The 21,678-nt window shown below is 45.8% G+C and overlaps 1 protein-coding gene across 5 annotated transcripts in view; it reads left to right on the forward strand.

Moving 5' to 3' along the window:
• LOC138261567 (uncharacterized) overlaps nucleotides 1-21,678 on the forward strand; it is a 223,772-nt gene that overhangs the window by 171,827 nt on the left and 30,267 nt on the right. The gene's annotated exons all lie outside the window — the stretch shown is intronic.

The following is a 21,678-nucleotide window of genomic DNA, read 5'->3' on the forward strand; positions in this document are numbered from 1 at the left end:
CCCTGCAGAAGCAGCCTGGCTAGTGCTAGGTGTGGCTTGCAAGGGTCCGGCGAGCCTTACTCTAACCCTTCAAATCCTCTGAACCCGTGCTCGTACAGGTCAGCTTCCTTGCGTCCACTTTTGACATTCTTTCTTGAAGACCCAGCTGATAGCAGCCATTGCCTATCTCTGCCCTCTTTGCTTCATGTATGACTGCAACACCGTTTTTAAAAGCATTTGCATCCATTGGCGCCAGTCCTCTAGCAATGGGGCAAGCAGCTCCCAAAACATGTAAAGCCCTGTGTAGGAAGTTGGCTCTGTATGCACTATTTCAAAGTAAGGAATAGTATGCACAGAGTCCAAGGGTTCCCCTTAGAGGTAAGATAGTGGCAAAAAGAGATCATTCTAATGCTCTATTTTGTGGTAGTGTGGTCGAGCAGTAGGCTGATCAGAGGGTAGTGTTAAGCATTTGTTGTACACACACAGGCAATAAATGAGGAACACACACTCAGAGACAATTCCAGGCCAATAGGTTTTTGTATAGAAAAATATCTTTTCTTAGTTTATTTTAAGAACCACAGGTTCAAGATTTACAAGTAATACTTTAAATGAAAGGCACTTCACGTAGGAACTTTAGGAACTTTGAATTAGCAAAATAGCATATACAGTTTTCACATAAATGACATATAGCTATTTTACAACCAGACACTGCAATTTTCAACAGTTCCTGGGGGAGGTAAGTGTTTGTTAGTTTTTGTAGGTAAGTAAACCACCTACAGGGTTCAAGTTTGGGTCCACGGTAGCCCACCGTTGGGGGTTCAGAGCAACCCCAAAGTTACCACACCAGCAGCTCAGGGCCGGTCAGGTGCAGAGGTTAAAGTGGTGCCCAAAACGCATAGGCTTCAATGGAGAAGGGGGTGCCCCGGTTCCAGTCTGCCAGCAGGTAAGTACCCGCGTCTTCGGAGGGCAGACCAGGGGGGTTTTGTAGCGCCCCGGGGGGACACAAGTCCACACAAAAAGTACACCCTCAGCAGCACGGGGTGGCCGGGTGCCGTGTGCAAACAAGCGTCGGGTTTGCAATAGGATTCAATGGGAGACCAAAGGGTCTCTTCAGCGATGCAGGCAGGCAAGGGGGGGGGCTCCTCGGGGTAGCCACCACCTGGGCAAGGGAAAGGGCCACCTGGGGGTCGCTCCTGCGCTAGAGGTCAGATCCTTCAGGTCCTGGGGGCTGCGGATGCAGAGTCTTACCAGGTGTCGGGTCTTTGAAGCAGGCAGTCGCGGTCAGGTGGAGCCTCGGGATTCCCTCTGCAGGCATCGCTGTGGGGGCTCAGGGGGGTCAACTCTCACTACTCACGGTCTCGTATTCACCGGGGAGTCCTCCCTGTGGTGTTAAGTCGAGCCGGGGGCGTCGGGTGCAGAGTGCGGGAAACGTGTGTTGTTTCAAAGTTGCTTCTTTGTTGAACAGAGCTGCTTCCTCTGGAGTTCTTGGTCCTTCTAGATGCAGGGCAGTCCTCTGAGGCTTCAGAGGTCGCTGGTCCCTGTGGAACGCGTCGCTGGAGCAGTGTCTTTAGAAGTGGGGAGACAGGCCGGTAGAGCTGGGGCCAAAGCAGTTGGTGTCTCCGTCTTCTCTGCAGGTTTTCAGTTCAGCAGTCCTCTTCTTCTTAGGTTGCAGGAATCTGAGTTCCTAGGTTCTGGGGAGCCCCTAAATACTGAATTTAGGGGTGTGTTTAGGTCTGGGGGGTTAGTAGCCAATAGCTACTAGCCCTGAGGGTGGTTACACCCTCTTTGTGCCTCCTCCCTGAGGGGAGGGGGGCACATTCCTATCCCTATTGGGGGAATCCTCCATCTGCAAGATGGAGGATTACTAAAAGTCAGAGTCACCTCAGCTCAGGACACCGTAGGGGCTGTCCTGACTGGCCAGTAGCTCCTCCTTGTTTTTCTCATTATCTCCTCCGGCCTTGCCGCCAAAAGTGGGGCCGTGGCCGGAGGGGTTGGGCAACTCCACTTGCTGGAGTGCCCTGGGGTGCTGTAACAAAGGGGGTGAGCCTTTGAGGCTCACCGCCAGGTGTTACAGTTCCTGCAGGGGGAGGTGATAAGCATCTCCACCCAGTACAGGCTTTGTTACTAGCCACGGAGTGACAAAGGCACTCTCCCCATGTGGCCAGCACCATGTCTGGATTGTGGCAGGCTACTAAAACAAGTCAGCCTACACGAGTAGTTGGTTAAGGTTTCAGGGGGCACCTCTAAGGTGCCCTCTGGGGTGTATGTTACAATAAAATGTACACTGGCATCAGTGTGCATTTATTGTGCTGAGAAGTTTGATACCAAACTTCACAGTTTTTAGTGTAGCCATTATGGTGCTGTGGAGTTCGTGCATGACAGACTCCCAGACCATATACTCTTATGGCTACCCTGCATTTAAAATGTCTAAGGTTTTGCTTAGACACTGTAGGGGCATAGTGCTCATGCACTTATGCCCTTACCTATGGTATAGTGCACCCTGCCTTAGGGCTGTAAGGCCTGCTAGAGGGGTGACTTATCTATACTGCATAGGCAGTGTGAGGTTGGCATGGCACCCTGAGGGGCGTGCCATGTCGACTTAGTCTTTTTATCCCCACTAGCACACACAAGCTGGCAAGCAGTGTGTCTGTGCTGAGTGAGGGGTCCCCAGGGTGGCATAAGATATGCTGCAGCCCTTAGAGACATTCCCTGGCATCAGGGCCCTTGGTACCAGGGGTACCAGTTACAAGGGACTTACCTGGATGCCAGGGTGTGCCAATAGTGGAAACAAAAGTACAGGTTAGGGAAAGAACACTGGTGCTGGGGCCTGATTAGCAGGCCTCAGCACACTTTCAAATCATAACTTAGCATCAGCAAAGGCAAAAAGTCAGGGGGTAACCATGCCAAGGAGGCATTTCCTTACACCCTGGAAAATAGAACAGGAAGGAGTGCAGTCTCATTAAATTCACCAAGTACCTATCCACCAGCCTGGAAAATATCCTTCTTACTGTCTTTCCGCCGCTGATTCAACCAAGTGGCAAGGCACCTTTCTTCCAGACGGGCTTTTAACGTAAGAACACTGAAAGCATCATTGAAAACACCATCGAAAGCAGCCTAGTGGGGAGCATGCCCTGATTTCTCCCAGTCCTTTGCCTTTATCCAGCAGTTGGGTCACTGTGCGTGCTAGCATAATCATTGTGCCTTCCACCAGTGCAATCACTCACCAAATAACGAATAAGTGCAGGCTACAGAGAGCTAATGCCATTTGGCCTCTTAACACCTGTTATTACCCTTCCAAGTAGCATAAATTGCTAGCCTCTTGAGTTACCCTCCCTCAGCTCCCTAGTTGTTAAACTGAGGCCTCTTTTGTGAAGTCTTTTTTGCAGTAAAATATTGTGGGGAAAAAAGTAGACTACAAAAGTTGCCAAGACTGTCTACTGAAAAAACAGATTAGATAAAGTTACAGAAACAAAACAAATTGAAAAATTATGTGACTTACAGGGCGCTTGTAAGTGTACTGGGAGCAGGGGTACGGGGGCATCCTTCTGTTACAGTAAATTAGAGCATTGACAGTGAGGTGGAGATGGAGGCAGCAGCTTAGTAAGGGCTTTTTAGGATTCAGGGTAGCGTAGAGTTGGGGGGGTAGTAAGGGTTTTGTAGGGTTAAGGGAAGGGTGTGGAAAGGGTAAGAAAGGATTTTTACAGTTTAAGGAAGCGTAGCATTAAGGGGTAGTAACAGGTTGGTACAGTTGAAGGATTAGTAGCAGTAAAATGTGGTTAGGGGCTTTTTGGGTTCGTGAGAGGATAGCGTTAAGTGGTAGTAAGGGTTTTTAGTGTTCAACGAATGGTAGCATTAAGGGGTAGTTTAGTGTTTTTAGGGTCCAGAGATTTGAAGCATTAAGGGATACTAAGAGGATATTAGTGTTCATTAGAGAAATTAAAGAATATGGGTAATAAAAATTATTTTTAAATTTCAACATTTTTGTAATTGTCATGGTAATGAAGGATGCAACAGTTATAACTTGAAGAACTTCAGCTTGACTTTAATATAGTTGACATTTTAAAAGTCAGTTTTACGTAATTCATTTAAATCTTTATTTGATTATTTAAAAATAATCATAAAGAGCAACAAAATAATACACAAATACATCAATGGAATCCAGTTCATAAATAATATGTTTACATTAAATAATAAACATATAAAAAAAAATGAAAAAAAAAAAATGTGCTTTTTATAAAAAGGATCTAAAAGTTCATTGTATTGCTCCAATGCATACCACTTTTTAAATCCCTACAGAATAACAAACAGCCAGCTCTATCAACATGGGAAGAAAATAAAATGCTGGTCTATATTGGCGAAAACCAAGGGGTTTAAAAATAGGCAACAAGTGTCTATGTCGGAAGGGCTCATAAAACTACAAAAGAAAGGAAAGTGCTCAAGTGTCTTCAAAATGTTTTGTCACAGGGCAGACCAGTATGCTTCTCGGATCGAACTGGCCTGCCAGAAAGCAAAGTTTGCTTTTAATCGAGTCTGTTCGAAACGTATTGAAGGGGGACCTCCCCGAAGTGTTTCTCACCGGGGAGAGATAAGGCTCAGGCCCATCCTTTTTTTATATGTGTCCAAGGGCCTGCTCTCTCTTTTAACTGAGGCACACCTCATAAATTGTTCCTTGACCTTCGCACAGTTCACCCTTCTCCATCATGTACGGAGAACTATACAAATCAGCCCTGCCTCAGCAGCTCTCTCTACATAATCTAGCAAGCGAATCTTATAGCCATGATCACAGTCTAACCCATGGGAACTCAAACGTTTTCCCGGTGGCCAAAAGTACAGTCTGGCTTGTGGCCGAGGGCCACACCGATGAACCTGCGGGTGGGGACGGGGCTACTAGAGTCAAAAAAATAATGCTGTACACGTTTTTTGCAAGATATGGAAGACTTTATGGATTTGAGCTTTCTGCAGGCAATGTTAATTTTGATATTAGGCAAACAGTAAAAACTGGCCCAGGAGACTGTAAAACGGGCCCACAAACACCCAAAAAACAGTCAACACACTGCTTGAAAGGCCACCTGGCAAGGAGAGCAGGCTAGCTGGTGGCGAGCAGGAGGGAAAAAAGCTGGTTGTCGGCAGGAGAGGAGGAGAGCAGGTGGACCCGATCCACGGGAAGCTCCTGCTGCATGTCGAACCCTTTTGGTGGGAGAGAAGGGCTAGTGAGAGCAGGTTGCTGGTGGATAAGACACAGCAGGCTGCTGGGGACAGCACCCTTGGCAAAGGTAGCAGAACGCTTGCAAAAGGCTCCTTAAAAGTCAGCTGTGAATGCGCATCAGGTGACTTTTAAAGGGTCTTTGCTTCCCACCACTGCCAGGCGTATGACATCACCCATCTCGGGCTGCCGGAGCATGTGCAGTGATGTTGCTAATGCGTATGCTCCAACGGCCCCCTTTTGTGTTTACTGAAAGCATTGGGGAGCTGCTACAGAGCAGCTGAGCAGGGTGTGCCCAAGAAGGGGCCATCAAAAAGGTCGGCAGGGTGCCAGGCAAGGCCATTCTGAGCACCACAGGTCTAAATAGTCCAAGATCACATCACAATTAAAGACAGTGTGCTGACTACTCCAAACCGCCATCAGAAAGAGGGCAAATTTTATGTGATCTTCCACATAAGCTAGACAGAGTTCCTCGTGGGCAAGAAAGTGATAACTGTAGGAAAGTGCCTCTTTTGACATGGCCTCCCCCCGCGCACACTTTTTGCCTGGTTTCTGGTGCAATTTCAACTGAAAGTGCACTGGGTCCCTACTAAGCAGGTCTCCAGTGCCAGATCTCTTTCTCCAAAACTGCACAGTTGTGTTCCCAATTGGCAAACCAATAGCTACCATTGTAAGTCCTTACTAAATGCTACCCCTGGTACCTAGGGCATGGGGTACTAAAGGAAGGCCCCTGAGGGCTGCCTGTAGGACTATTTGTGCCAATCTCAGGGTCCTTCTGACTAAGTGCAAATAGTGCTGCTGTCACAGGCTGCATGTCTTGGTGCAGAACTAACATGAAAGCACAACATGGCACACAGCCTGTGTGCCCTGACCCCTTTTACTCAGCATGCAATATATATAAGTCACCCTTCTAGGTCTTTTAGCCCTAAAGGCAGGATGCATTATATTACATATGAGGGCATATCTGCATGAGCAGATATACCCCTACTATGTCGTCGTTGATTCTCAAATACACAAGAAGTATGGGGAATCTTATAGGTGCAAAGTAGATTGAATTTTCCCTATGCTATTTGAATTACCCGAACTACGGGACCTCTTCGTGTGACAGGGATGGTGAGGGAAATTACTCTTTACGGACCAGGTGGTCTCACACACTATATGAACATGTATTATGAACAAAGTTGGGTCTGGAGGTTATGTACAGACTCCACAGGACTCAACGCCGAATGGTCCTCTTTAAGAAAAACAATAGAGGATTATCCTCTACTGTCCTCTACCAGCCTCAGGCTTATCTCTCCCTTATTTCACTTCTTTTCTTGAGCTTTTTTCTCCTCTGTCTTGTTTCCTCCTGTTCCCTTCTCATCTTCTCCTCTTCAATTATTTTTCCCTCTCCAGTTTTCACTCCTTTTTCCCCAGTTAAATTCCCCTTTCCACACCACCCACCCTTTTTTCCCCTTCCTCCCCCTTTTCAATTTTCATTCCCCTCACTTTCCCAGTCCACTTTTTTCTACTTAATTCCCCCTTTTTTCCCCATCTCTTGTCCCCAACCCCGCCCCCTCCATTTATTTGTTTTCCCCCCACTTTCCCCAGCTTCTGTTTTCTCTCCCCATCTTTTTCCCTCTTACACTTCACCTCTCATCTCTCGTTCTTCCCCCTACCCCTTCTTCCCCCCTTTTTTACCCTCACTTTCCCTGTCTTTTGCATTCTCTCCCCCCTCTTTTTCCCTCTTACACTTCACCTCTCATCCCACGTTCTTTCCCCAACCCCCCCCCCTTTTTTTTTTTAGCCCCCTCCTCCCTGATGAGCCACGTCCTATTGCAGAGAGGCCCGGGTGCAGACTTTAGGAGGAATTGGACTACATTTCCTATCCTCCCTGGGCACAGGCTTACGTGATGCGACCACACCCCGGCCGGGTTCGTAATGGCAACTCCCTTTATCTTCTGTCCCTCTCTAACCGTGCTTCATTGAAGGCCGGGGAGGGATTTAAACTAGGTGCGCCAGCGAGCGTCACCTTTGATGTAGTAAGTCTTCGCATACTGAGCGGCGCCAACGCTGGCAACAGATAAGCGATTCTCTTTACACTATACCTTTATTTACTTTCTCGGGCCAACAGTCTTTATTTTCATTTGCGCTTGGAAGCAACGGGGTCGCGCTACTTTGGCACACCGTTTTGCAACATTGGCACATTTACTTGTTGTTTTATGCTGTAACACAATGAAAGGTATTTTATTCCCTATGTGGAATAGTACTTGTACACCACAACCGCCCTCTGGACTCAGTGTTCCTTAATTTCCAGTGTACGCCTGGAACAAGTGAGTTGATATATTCCCTGCACTTGGTTTAGTTTTCAGCACAAGAGTTTAAACAGGAGGAACCTCTCTATTTCTCCTCCAATTTTCCTCTACGTTTTCGCTTGTGTCCCCAACCCTCTCCCCACTTCCATCCCCCCCATCCCTGAAAATAGGGATGTTTGGTATCAAACATCTCATATTAATAAACCCTCACTGAATCCAGTGATGAATCTATTAATACATGCACTGAGAGGGCACCTTAGAGGTGCCCTCATAAAACCTACCAACTCCTAGCGTGGGCACTTACCGGTCAAAACCTGTGCAACCACCTTAGAGTTCTGGCCTCGGGAGGGTGAGAGCCAGTGCTCTTGAGCACTCAGAAGAAAAGGTCTGCTCTGGGCAGAGGTGTGGCCTCCTCACCTAGGCAGGAAGGATATTCCAGGGCGGGAAGCTTCAAAAGCCTTGCCACCTTTGTAATGTGTCCAGGTCTCTACAGATGGTAGAGATGACCAACCCCCCTGTCCTGACCCCACTTTTGGCGACAGGACAGGCAGGAAAATTAGTTAAATTAGGATGAGTGCCCACTTCATGCCAGTCTCACCCCTAAGGTGGATGAGCTGAAGTGGACACTACTTCTTAAATGTTTCCATTGTGTGTGGAAGTAATTAGGCCAATAGGGTTAGAGCTATGCCCACTTTCCAAAGGAAGTGATCATCAGAAGGGTGTAGTCACCCTACAGGTGAGTAGCCCAGTGGCCTGTAACACACCTAAATGTAGTAGTTAGGTGGCACCTCTGCACCCTGGAACTCAGATTCCTGATGACCTAAGAACAGCTGAACAACACAGAAGTCACATCAGCAGAGAAGACTGGAGACACCAACTGATTTAGCCCCAGCTCTACCAGCCTGTCTGCAACCCTCAAAGAACCTGCACCCAAAAGACGACTTGTCTTTCAGCCCAGTGACCTCCAAAGCCTGGGGAGGACTGCCTGTCTACGATAAAGACCAAGAACTCCCGTAGACAGTGGACCTGTAAAAAAAAAAGAAAAAGAAAAACTTCAAAGAAAAAGTCTGCCTGAGGAACCACAAAACAGCCTCTGGAACACCTCTGCACACCACACCCATGGTCGAAGTCTAAGTGGCCCACCAGTTCTGTGAAGGCTTCTGAACAAGAGTCCACCTTGGGCTGACCACTGCCAGACTCCTCAGTGATGCCTGCAGCCTCAATCTGAGGACTTCCCCTGACCCGACCTGCACAGTAAGCTGTTTCTGATGCCAAAAGACACCCCTGCAACTGGAGCCTCTGGGCCATGGGGAGCTGGACCGCTGGTGTCCCTACGACCACTGGCATCTCTACTTACCTGGGCAGCCGTGGGTTGTCCTTGCCCAGCCTCCTGGCCATTGCCTGCAGCCTGTTTCTGAAATTGATCTCCTCCTTTTTATAATATTGGGTGCCCGACGCTGTGTTGGCACTCTTCACCCGGCCGCCCCTGTGCTGCTGAGGGTGTAAATTCAGTGATACCTTCTGAACTGCACCCCCCATGTTTACCTCAACCCCAGGAGACCAACCTCTGACACCGCTTTTACTTAACTGTGAGCAGCGCATCTTCATTCACCCTTAGTCTCAATTGGTGAACATTGGGCCCCCAAATTACACAAGGGCACCTGGACGTCCCTGTGCCGCTGTGAGTGCACTCTTGGGACTGCTTTGAACCTTGCCTGGTGTTGACCTAAAACCCCAAAGACTGGATTTGTAAGTTGTGTACTTACCTTCAAAAATCCATTTCCATAGGTTAACATTGAAGATTCTGAAAATTGCACTGTCGATTTTTGAAACTGAAAAGTATTTTTAAGTTAAAAACTGCTTACCTTGTAGTAAAGTTCTTTGAATCAAAGCATACATAAAAACAACTGTTATTGTGTCATACGCTTAACACAGCTCCTTGATAAGCCTACCTGCTGACCCACTATTCCACAAATAGTGCATTAGAAGTATCTAAATCTGCCTCTGCAAGCCTTTAGGGATCCACTGAACTGTCTGCACAGTGTACTTCATTTTAGTGCACTATATATAGGGCCAGCTTCCTACAATAACTACAAGGGCCTTGACCTAACAATCTCCTGCAGAAATAGTTCTCCTCCTGCTGCAGTTTGGAGCAATTGCGATACCCCCACACGGCAGCCTCATACATCAAAACAAGGAGACACTTCAGTTTATATACTTCCAGAAAAGGCAGAGTGGGCTCACTGCCAACACTAGCTGAAAGCCCCAACAATATCCCACATTATTGATTAAAATGCAAACATCAGTTTGAAAGACAGAGTAGCCAACAATTTTGTGAGCCAAAGGTGCTCCCTAAATAGGGGAACTCACTAACCTGTGCAATGTTTTTACACTTTATTGAGATTGGTCTGATTTTACTGGTATGTCTCCCACAAACCATATAATGAGTCTTAGCAAAGTTACTTTCAAAATCTAGATCGTACATAAATTGAACTAAGACATCCATAAGGCCCCTAAGACCATTTGGTGGAGACCTGAGTCATCCTCATAATGAAGCGCCAGGATAAGAGTCGATTTTACTTTTGGCTTATCCTTCCCCTTTGAGGACAAAAATTAATTCAAGTCATTAAAATACAAAAGAAATAAAATGGGTGCCAAAATACAGCCTTGTCGAACTCCCCAAGACAAACTGAAAGGTTCAGTGCATTCTCCTCCAGTGCCATATCTTACAGGGGCACTAACCTCAGTATGTAGTGCATGCAAACAATGAACCAAGGCAGGGGGCAGACCAGTATTAGTTAAAATGCTCCACAGCTTAGAGTGATTGACAAGGTAGAATGGAACTGCTAAAATCAATTAAAGCCAGGTAAACCAGGCCTTTCTTTACTAGTACATATTTACCAATAATGAGGTGCAAAATCAGGCACTGTTCCAGAGGTCCCAAGTCTTGCCTAAATCTTTACTCTATGGAATAAAGGATGCCATTTATTGAGCCCAAGCCTCAATTCGATGTAAAATGATATGCCATGCAATCTTTACTACAGAATCCAACAGCAATATTGGTCTGTAATAGCGGGGGTCCTGTCTGTTACCTTTCTTAAACACAGGAAAAATGATGGTAGTCTTCCAAGAGGTAAGAATCTTAACAGATACTGCAGCATTTAAAACATTAGTAATTACAGGGGCCCATAGCTGAATTATCACCTTATAAAGATCCATGAGCACAACATCTGACCCTGGTTCCTTATTTGATGGGCTAGTCAGTATAGCAGTGGAGACCTCATCAAGCTCAAAGGTGATCTCCAGGGGAAACTGTGGGACCCCTTCTGCGGGAACTGCCATAGAGCTATGTCTTCTTTATTACATACATCCTTGTGATTAGGCAGTTTGATTTGTATTTGAGTTGAACCTCTGAAAGCAGCTGACCATCATGTTCAAGTGATTAATACTTAGATGAATGGAGCCACCCATAGTCTTAAGACACCTACTGGGAGCCTGAAGCGCACTGCATTCACTGCCATGGTGTTTTACTTTACTGCTGACTGAGCCAAAATACACACATGAAAGGAGTTGAAAAGATTCTCTGGAATGCACTTCTTAATCTGAAGAAGACATTTATTATATCTTTTTGCAAGGCTCGTGAAGGAAGGCCTGTATAGCCAAAAGTGTACCTTTAAAATGTGCAACAATGAAGTAAGACCATGTACAAACAATCTTCAATCTATAAACAGCAAATATATACATGCAAGGATTCAAACATTTATATGTGTGTGTATATATATATATATATATATATATATATATATATATATATATATATATATATGTTCGATGGCATGTGTAGCTGCAGATACAAATGCTGTGCACTGTTCCTGCCATCTAGTGTTGGGCTCGGAGTGTTACAAGTTGTTTTTCTTCGAAAAAGTCTTTTCGAGTCACAGGACCGAGTGACTCCTCCCTTTAGTCTCCATTGCGCATGGGCGTCGACTCCATCTTAGATTGTTTTCTTTCCGCCACCGGGTTCAGACATGTTCCTCTTCGCCCCGTATTTTTCGAATCGGGAAAGTTAGCTAAAGTATCGAAAATTCGACGGTATTCTTCTCGTTCGGTATCGGTTTATTGTTAGTGTATCGGCACCGACATTAAGACCGCTTCGGCGGCCCTTTGGGGCTTCCACTCTTCATCGAGGCCTGGTCGGCCCGACCACACCCGTCGTCCCAGACTAAAGGACCGGACCCCCTTCCATTTCTGTCCTAAGTGTCACGCAAAGTATCCTTATACAGACCAGCACCGGGTCTGTAGCCTGTGTTTGTCGCCCGAACACAGAGAGGATACTTGTGAAGCTTGCCGAGCATTTCGATCGAAGAAAACCTTGAGAGATCGATGCGCAAGAAGACTGCAAATGGCGTCGAAACCGAAAGAACAGCTCGACGTCGAGGAGGAAGAAAGAATCTCCATCCAAGAAACGGACTCGGATGAATCTGACAGTGAACGACCGTCGACGGTGCAACAAACCGTGAGTAAACCTGCCCCTTCCCAGACTCAGGGTCACACCAAGAAACTCAAGGCCATGGGGTCGCCACCGCCAGCAGGCCATGGCTCAACCCACAGAAGGGAAGGTGACAAGATAACATCAGCACCGAAAAAGGCCAAAGAGTTGCTGAAGACTTCCGACTCCGGTCGAGATTCCGGCACTGAAAAATTTCGACACCAAGTGATTGAATCGACCAAACCCCATAAAAGCTCCTGGAACCGAAAAAGACTATTATGTTAGAAACTTCGGTACCAAAAAAAGCGGCCTCAGAGCCGAAACGAACCTCATACACTGAGGTGCAAGGGCTTTCCATGCAACTCAAGGAAAGACATAGATTTGAGCAAGAGTTGGATATAGAGGAACCTGATCAAAGACAACAAAGGTTATATATCCAAAAGGATACTAGCAAGATTCAGACTTTACCTCCACTCAAATCTAAAAGAAAACTTGCATTTCAAGAAACAGAGATGCAACCAAAGGCCAAAGTGGTTAGAGACAAGTCACCACCACCACAGGTCTCACCACAACCATCCCCACTGCAGTCACCACATTTGTCACCACTGGGAACACCGTTGATGCAGTCACCCAGACATACTGGGATGACCCAAGTTGATGCTGATGCATGGGATTTATATGATCCACCGATATTGGATAACAGCCCAGAGTGTTATCCAACCAAGCCGTCACCACAAGAGGACAGTACAGCATAAACGCAAGTACTAGTCAGGGCAGCTACGTTCCACAACGTAACGATGCACTCTAAACCAGTGGAAGATGACTTCCTTTTCAACACAGTGGCATCCACCCATGCATCCTATCAAAGCCTGCCAATGCTACCGGGCATGCTCAAGCACGCACAACAGGTCTTCCAAGAGCCTGTAAAGGGAAGAGCTATAATGCCTAGGGTCGAAAAGAAATATAAATCATCCCCAACAGACCCAGGCCCTGATTCTCACCCTGGCGGTAATTACCGCCAGGGCTGAGGTCGGCGGTAGCACCGCCAACAGGCTGGCGGTGCTCCGCCGGGCATTCTGACCGCGGCGGTACAGCCGCGGCCAGAAGCGGAAAGCCGGCGGGGTACCGCTGACTTTCCGCTGCCCGTCTGAATCCTCCATGGCGGCGGAGCGCGCTCCGCCGCCATGGGGATTCAGACACCCCCTACCACCATCCTGTTCATGGCGGCTCTCCCGCCATGAACAGGATGGCGGTAGGGGGTGCCGCGGGGCCCCTGGGGGCCCCTGCAGTGCCCATGCCAATGGCATGGGCACTACAGGGGCCCCCGTAAGAGGGCCCCGCAAAGTATTTCAGTGTCTGCTTTGCAGACACTGAAATACGCGACGGGTGCAACTGCACCCGTCGCACCTTCCCACTCCGCCGGCTCAATTCTGAGCCGGCATCCTAGTGGGAAGGTTGATTTGCCCTGGGTTGGCGGGCGGCCTTTTGGCGGCCGCCCGCCAGCCCAGGGCAAATGTCAGAATCACTGCCGCGGTCTTTCGACCGCGGTGCGGTGTTCTGACGGCGGTACCTTGGCGGACGGCCTCCGCCGTCCGCCAAGGTCAGAATGACCGCCCCAGTGTTTATAACGCAACAGCTCACAGCGTACTCAGTGGTCGTAGGGGCGGCAAGAAAAAGGGCGAACTCACAATCGTCAGGGGATGCCCCACCACCTGACAAAGAGAGTAGAAAATTCGACGTGGCGGGCAAGAGAGTGGCATCACAAGCAGCCAATCAATGGCGAATTGCAAATTCGCAAGCCCTACTTGCACGCTACAACAGGGCACACTGGGACAAGATGCAAGACATCATCCAGCACTTGCCCAAGGAACACCAAAAACGTACCCAGCAAGTAGTTGAAAAGGGACAGGCCATATCTAACAATCAGATAAGGTCCGCATTGGACTCTGCAGATATAGCAGCACGGACTGTCAACACGACTGTAACGATTTGCAGACATGCATGGCTGCGGAGTTCTGGATTCAAACCAGAAATTCAACAAGCGGTATTAAATATGCCGTTTAACCAACATCAGTTGTTTGGGCCGGAAGTCGATACTGCCATCGAAAAAATGAAAAAAGACACAGACACGGCCAAAGCCACTTTTAGGAAACCACAATTTAGAGGGGGATTTCGGCAACAAACATCTGAACCCTTCACCTCCCAAACAAAACCCACCTATCAATCACAATACCAAAGGGGGGGGTTTCGTGGCTCCCATAGAGGACGATTCCCAAGAGGAAGAGGGAAATTCCAGCCCGCCAAACCAAGCCCTAGCAAGCAGTGACTTCAATGTCACAACACCCCAACACTTGTCACCAGTAGGGGGGAGGCTAACCAAATACTACCACAATTGGACACATATTACCACAGACACATGGGTCCTATCAATTATCCAACATTGTTATTGCATAGAATTCACAACATTCCCTCCAGATGTGCCACCAAAACCGCACAGACTGTCTCCACAACACTTAGACCTATTACATATAGAGGTCCAAGCACTGTTACAAAAACAAGCAATAGAGCTAGTACCCAATCACCAAAAAGGAACAGGTGTTTACTCACTATATTTACTCATTCTAAAAAAGGACAAAACGTTAAGGCCTATCTTAGATCTCAGAACACTGAATCTCTTAATCAAATCAGATCATTTCCACATGGTAACACTTCAAGACGTAGTTCCCTTACTAAAAATGACAACACTGGATCTCAAGGATGCGTTTTTCCACATACCCATCCATCCTTCTCACAGGAAATACCTAAGGTTTGTAATTCAAGGCAAACATTATCAAGTCAAAGTGCTACTGTTCGGGATAACAACAGCCCCCAGAGTATTTACAAAATGCCTAGCCATAGTAGCAGCTCACATAAGGAGGCAGCACATGCACGTATTCCCATAGTTGGACGACTGGCTAATAAAAGCCAACACTCAACAACAATGTCAATTTCACACGCAATACGTCTTAGAAACTCTACAAAAACTAGGGTTTTCTATAAATTACCAAAAATCACATCTGAAACCATCCCAAATACAACAATACTTGGGAGCAACACTCAACACACAAAGAGCAATTGCCACTCCAAGTCCACAAAGAGTTCAATTGTTCCAAAATGTAAGATCAAGCATACAACCAAACCAACACTACACGGTAAGGTTTGTAATGAAACTACTAGGCATGATGTCCTCATGCATAGCAATTGTCCCAAACGCAAGACTACACATGCGTCCCTTACAACAGTGCCTAGCAAAACAATGGACGCAAGCACAGGGTCAACTACAAGATCTAGTGTTGATAGACCGCCAAACACACTCTTCGCTTCAATGGTGGAACCCTATAAATTTAAACAAAGGGCGGCCATTTCAAGACCCAGTGCCTCACGCCATTATCACAACAGATGCTTGCATGCTTGGGTGGGGAGCACACCTCAACAATCACAGCATATAAGGTCAATAGGACAATCAACAAAAACTACTTCACATAAATCACTTGGAACTGCTAGCGGTATTTCTAGCATTAAAAGTGTTTCAACCACTGATAGCCCACAAACACATTCTTGTAAAGACACACAATATGACAACAATGTATTATCTCAACAAACGTGGGGGGACACCCTTCACAGCTGTGTCTCTTAGCACAAAGAATTTGGCATTGGGCAATTCACAACAACATTCGCCTAATAGCACAATACATACCAGGCATTCAGAATCAGTTAGCCGACAATCTCAGTCGAGATCAACAGCAAACTCACGAATGGGAAATACATCCCCAGATCCTACAAGATCACTTCCACCGCTGGGGAACACCAAACATAGATCTATTTGCAACAAAAGAAAACGCAAAATGCCAAAACGTCACGTCCAGGTACCCACACCCTCAGTCCAACGGCAATGCTCTATGGATCAGCTGGTCAGGGATATTTGCTTACGCTTTTCCCCCTCTCCCGCTCATTCCTTATCTGGTCAACAAAATGAGTCAAAACAAACTCATACTGATAGCACCAACCTGGGATCGCCAACCGTGGTACACAACACTGTTGGACTTATCAGTAGTATCCCACATCAAACTTCCAAACAGACCAGATCTGTTGACACAACACAAACAACAGATCAGACACCCGAATCCAGCATCGCTCAATCTAGCAATCTGGCTCCTGAAGTCTTAGAATTCGGACATTTAAACCTTTCACGGGAGTGTATGGAGGTCATTAAAAAAGCGAGAAAACCTACAACAAGACATTGTTACCCAAACAAATGGAAAAGATTTGTTTGCTACTGTCAGACTAATCAAATTATGCCACTAGATGCCCCCACACAAGACATTGTAAGTTATTTACTACACTTACAAAAGTCTAATCTAGCTTTCTCTTCCATTAAAATCCATCTCACTGCAATATCTGCCTATCTGCAGATTAAACATACAACATCACTTTTTAGAATCCCAGTTATTAAAGCATTTATGGAAGGACTAAAAAGAATCATACCCCCAAGGACACCACCAGTACCTTTGTGGAACCTTAATATTGTATTAACACGACTCATGGGCCCACCATTCGAACCATGCATTCTTGTCAAATCCAATTTCTAACTTGGAAAGTAGCCATCACATCACTTAGAAGAGTGAGTGAAATACAAGCATTTACTATTCAAGAACCCTTTATACAAATACATAAACATAAAGTGGTTCTCCGTACAAATCCAAAATTCTTACCAAAGGTCATATCACCATTCCATCTAAACCAAACTGTGGAACTCCCAGTCTTCTTTCCACAACCAGACTCAGTAGCTGAAAGGGCCTTGCATACATTAGACATAAAAAGAGCACTAATGTATTACATTGACAGAACAAAACAATTTGTTAAAACAAAACAATTGTTCGTAGCTTTCCAAAAACCTCATGCAGGTAACCCTATATCCAAACAAGGCATTGCCAGATGGATAGTTAAATTCATTCAGACCTGTTACCTTAAAGCTAAAAGAGAATTACCCATTACACCAAGGGCAGATTCCACTAGAAAGAAAGGCGCCACAATGGCTTTTCTTGGAAATATACCAATGACAGAAATTTGTAAGGCAGCCACCTGGTCTGCGCCTCATACATTTACTAAGCATTACTGTGTAGACGTGTTAGCAACACAACAAGCCACAGTAGGACAGGCTGTATTAAGAACATTATTTCAGACAACTTCAACTCCTACAGGCTAACCACCGCTTTTGGGGAGATTACTGCTTTGTAGTCTATGCACAGCATGTGTATTTGCAGCTACACATGCCATCGAACAGAAAATGTCACTTACCCAGTGTACATCTGTTCGTGGCATGAGACGCTGCAGATTCACATGCGCCCTCCCACCTCCCCGGGAGCCTGTAGCCGTTTTTAGTTGCATGAAAATTGTAAATATATAAATAATTATTATTTTAATACACACTATGTACAGACATTGCTACTCCATTGCATGGGCACCTCTAGTACACTCACAACTCCTACCTCACCCTTTGCGGGTAAAACAATCTAAGATGGAGTCGACGCCCATGCGCAATGGAGCCGAAAGGGAGGAGTCACTCGGTCCCATGACTCGAAAAGACTTCTTCGGAGAAAAACAGCTTGTAACATTCTGAGCCCAACAATAGATAGCAGGAACAGCGCACAGCATGTGAATCTGCAGCGTCTCATGCCACGAACAGATGTACACTGGGTAAGTGACATTTTCCATATATATATTCATACACAATGCAAAGGAAATAATTAATAAAAATGCACCTCCGTAGGGCCTGTCTGGTGCTTCATCTTTCTTCTGCCAGAAAGCCGATGACCCCGTTCGACTGAGACGAGAAAGAGATAACTCTACCCTCACAGGAAATATATCAGGCATTCGATGTCTAAAATCCTGATTGAGGTCACTGAACCTCCCACTGTCAACCTTGGGTCTCTTATATATTTTAAACAAATGAGGAAGGAGCTTTCTGGAAAAACCCCTCCTGCTGCGCAAGAAGTATTAAAAAATGCTGACTATTTTAGGTCAGCTTTGAAAGAAACACGTTGGGACTTGGCCAAAATCCCAAGGTGTCTTTCCCAAAACTAAACCGTTCCCTGCTGTACCATAAACATCAGTCTAGTACAACCTTATCTTGCTAACTGACTCCTCCACCCTAAGTCCTAGCTCTTCTATGAGAAAAAGAACACGCAGAATAGAAAACACGTTGCATAACATGTTTTGTACGGAAAACTACTGGCACCTTTAATATGGCAGTGAAGCTAAGGCTAAGCTGAATACAAAATGGAGTCTAACAGTTGACCACGTATGTGACGGTGGACAGCTAAGCCAAGTGCAAAGTGGTGAGACACAAAGTCAGTGGTCAAAATACAAATATCACTTCACATGGATATTGTCCTCGGTGAGAAAGTGACTTCAGCGCAGCGGAGACATTTGAACGTGCTTAACTAAGCTATAACACCTTTATCCAACACATTGAAAACTTCCTGCAAATCATGGACTTATTTCAGCTTTTAGTAATATTTTAACAAATGTGCAACCCAGCAAGTATGTTCGGCTCTTGAAAGGAGATCTATTACAAGATACATATTTTGGATATGATACTGTAGTTATATTGCTTGACATTGATCAGCTGAAAATCATGGAATGATTGGCTTTTTCTGACTCAGTCGCCAGAAACATTTAAAGCTGGGGGATTCTCTAAGTGACCATGGTGGAACAGTAATGAAATTAAATGATTTCCCAAGTAGCTGAAAACTACACAAATAAAATAAGGCCTTACTGGTCATCCTGAGAAAGAACCCTTGTCAAACTATAAGAATAAATGTAGGAAATTGAGTTACTGATTGAGGAGAGTGAAACCCTACTCAGGCAGCAACCACAATTCTTGTCAGGGTGAAACACACGCAAACCCCAAATTACCGTCTGCTCAATCTTCTGGTAGCTTGGCACAAAAGCAGTCATGCTTAACATGGAGGCAATGTGTAAAGCATTTATGCAGCATTTCAAACTGTAATAATGTGAAATCACAACACAAGAAAAATCCCACACCAATTTAGAAAAAATGGAGTAAAAAAACAACAAAAATCCAAACAGTGGAATCAGCAATATGCTATTTTAACGGTTTTGTCAAAATCGAGCGCTTAGTAGCAAAAAAGCGCCAACCACAGTATGTGGTTGCAGTGGACTGGGTCAAAGTCACATGGTCAGGCCGACCAAGATGGATCACGGGCCGGATACAGGACTGAGTTCAGTTGACTGAGAAAGCACCTTGTGAGCCTGGGCTTTGAGATGCAGAGTCCTTACGTCAAAATGCACTGGCTGACGTTGAGAAGCAGTCGACGAGGAGCGGTGATGCAAGGTCTGCTGTAGAGATGCATGCGCAGCTGTGGAGTCGATGACCGTCAATGTGGAGCTTCGATGTGAGATCCTGTATTGTCATTGAAAAAGCTGGAGGGGCTTGTGGAAATATGCGCTGCGTCGATGCAGGGTAAGAGATGTTTTGCGCGGGATCGGTGTTGTGCCGCGTTGGCATTAAAGAAGCTCCCAGTGCTTGCGAGGACTTGCAATGTGATGTGTCGGGATTGAGGACGAGGTGCGTTGCGCTGGGCCAGAATCAATGTGGTAATGTGTTGCGCTGAACCAAGATGAGTCAACATCAAAGAATCCTGTTATGGCCCTTTGGCTTTCAACAGGAGGCCAGCCAACTGACTTGTGGAGCTGTACTAGTGTTCTGGGTCGGTGCAGGCAGGCTTGATTGAGCAGGCAGCTCACAACACAGAAGAGTCCTGGTGCAGCAAGAGCAGGCTTTGCTAGCAAAATAGTCCTTGGTCACCATTCAGGTCATCACACAAGTCCACAAGTCCAGAAGTGTTCTGAAGAGTTGGCTCTGAGGGCCCAATATTTATACTTCGTGCCAGATTTGAAGTAGGAGAAGGTTCAGAATGTTTCCCTCCCCCATAGGTTTTTGGCATTTCCGGCCTCCCTGCCCTAGCCCCAGCTTGTCTGGGGGCACAAAAGATGAGTGTGAAACTCTTTGTGAGTGTGCTGAGGCAGAGCGTTTGGAATGTCCAAGTGTGGTAGGTGACCGCTCCTCTCCCCTGCGAAGTCAGAGATAACTCATCCTGCCAACACCTATTGCCCCTTTGTCTCACTTTCTGGGAGTAATCCACAAACACCAACTGCCAGCTATAATTCGTCAAGTGACCCAGGATACAGGCTGCATACACTAAATGGCTGGGACAAGAAAATGCCAGCTATCTAAAAGTGGCACTTCCATAATTGTGACTTAAGATCTGACTTTACCATTAAAGATGGTTTTAAATTACAATTCTTTAGGCACAAACTCTACATTACTATGGGCTCCCAGTTGTAAGTTATCACTTATTAAGTGCAGTAAACTAACACAATATTATACTACGGGAGAAGGCCTTGCAGCAGTGAAAAACAAATTTAAGAGTTTTTCACTACCAGGTAAAAATGTGAAAGTACATGTCCAACCTTTTAGATATCTTAGAAGATTGAGAGAGGACCCCACTGTATTTCTACCCCAAGGGGACAGGGTACCGTTTCCAGTAGTGAAAAGGAAGATCCCTTTGGGGCACCCACAATTGACTCTTTATCTCTACCAACCCACACACATCCAATAACGCACTTGATATTGATAAAGGAAATTCAATTAAAAAAGCAATTTAATAATAAATATTTCCATAAAGGTTCCAATACAAAAACATTTTTTTCCCCTATGTATTCCCAAATAAAAGCAGTAAAACCACCCCACAGTACATCAACATGGGAGACACAACACAGACAATTCCCTAGTCTATTGTTTATCGCTGTCCACAAAATGGTTTGTCCTGACCCATAGATATATTGTTTCAAATCTTTATGGGGGAGTTCCAAAAGAGGGTCCAGCAGTATGACAACCTTTTAGATACACAGCACCCTGCCTTATGCGCCATTTAGCGCCGACCTTAGGAGTGACATATGTATTATAAAGGAAGGTTTATGCCTGGCAAAAGATTTATTTTGCTAGGTCAAATTGGCAGGTTAAAACTGCACTCACTGCAATTCCAGGCCTGAGACAATGTTTGGCAGGCTACCTAAGTGGGTGGCACAGTTAGTGCTGCAGGCCCACTAATAGCATTTAATTCACAGGCCCTGGTTACAGGTATTAGCACTTGACTGGGGTCCTATAAGTAAATTTAACTAGGCCATGGTTACCAGTGGTAAAGTACACAGAGTTGTAAGGCCAAGAAAAGCAAGATCGGCAAAAATGGAGGACTATGGCAACAAGTTTGGGGGAGACCGCCCTAAGGCTGACAGGTCTAACAATAAATTACTACATTTACCAATAAATTTAACAAGGTCATCTAACAAGCTGAAATAAATAACCTTGAACCAATGTTTTTAGTCATATTTCATTACACTTCACATTGGTGAGAGATTCTGAACAAATGTACTGTGTAAGCATCGTCTGGGCCTCGTTAGTATCTAATGGGCTTTGAAAACATATGCCCATCCAGATGGCAGATTCAACTCGCAATGAGCACAGTAGGTACTAAATGGACAGGTTGAACATCCAGTGGACAGGCTTAGAAATCTGTAGGAAGGTTGACCATCTGTAGAACTGGAATTTACTTTGAGCCTGTAGATTTCTCCCTCTTAAGATGGTGTGC

Source organism: Pleurodeles waltl, chromosome 10 (genome assembly GCF_031143425.1).
Source record: "Pleurodeles waltl isolate 20211129_DDA chromosome 10, aPleWal1.hap1.20221129, whole genome shotgun sequence".
NCBI lineage: Eukaryota > Metazoa > Chordata > Amphibia > Caudata > Salamandridae > Pleurodeles > Pleurodeles waltl.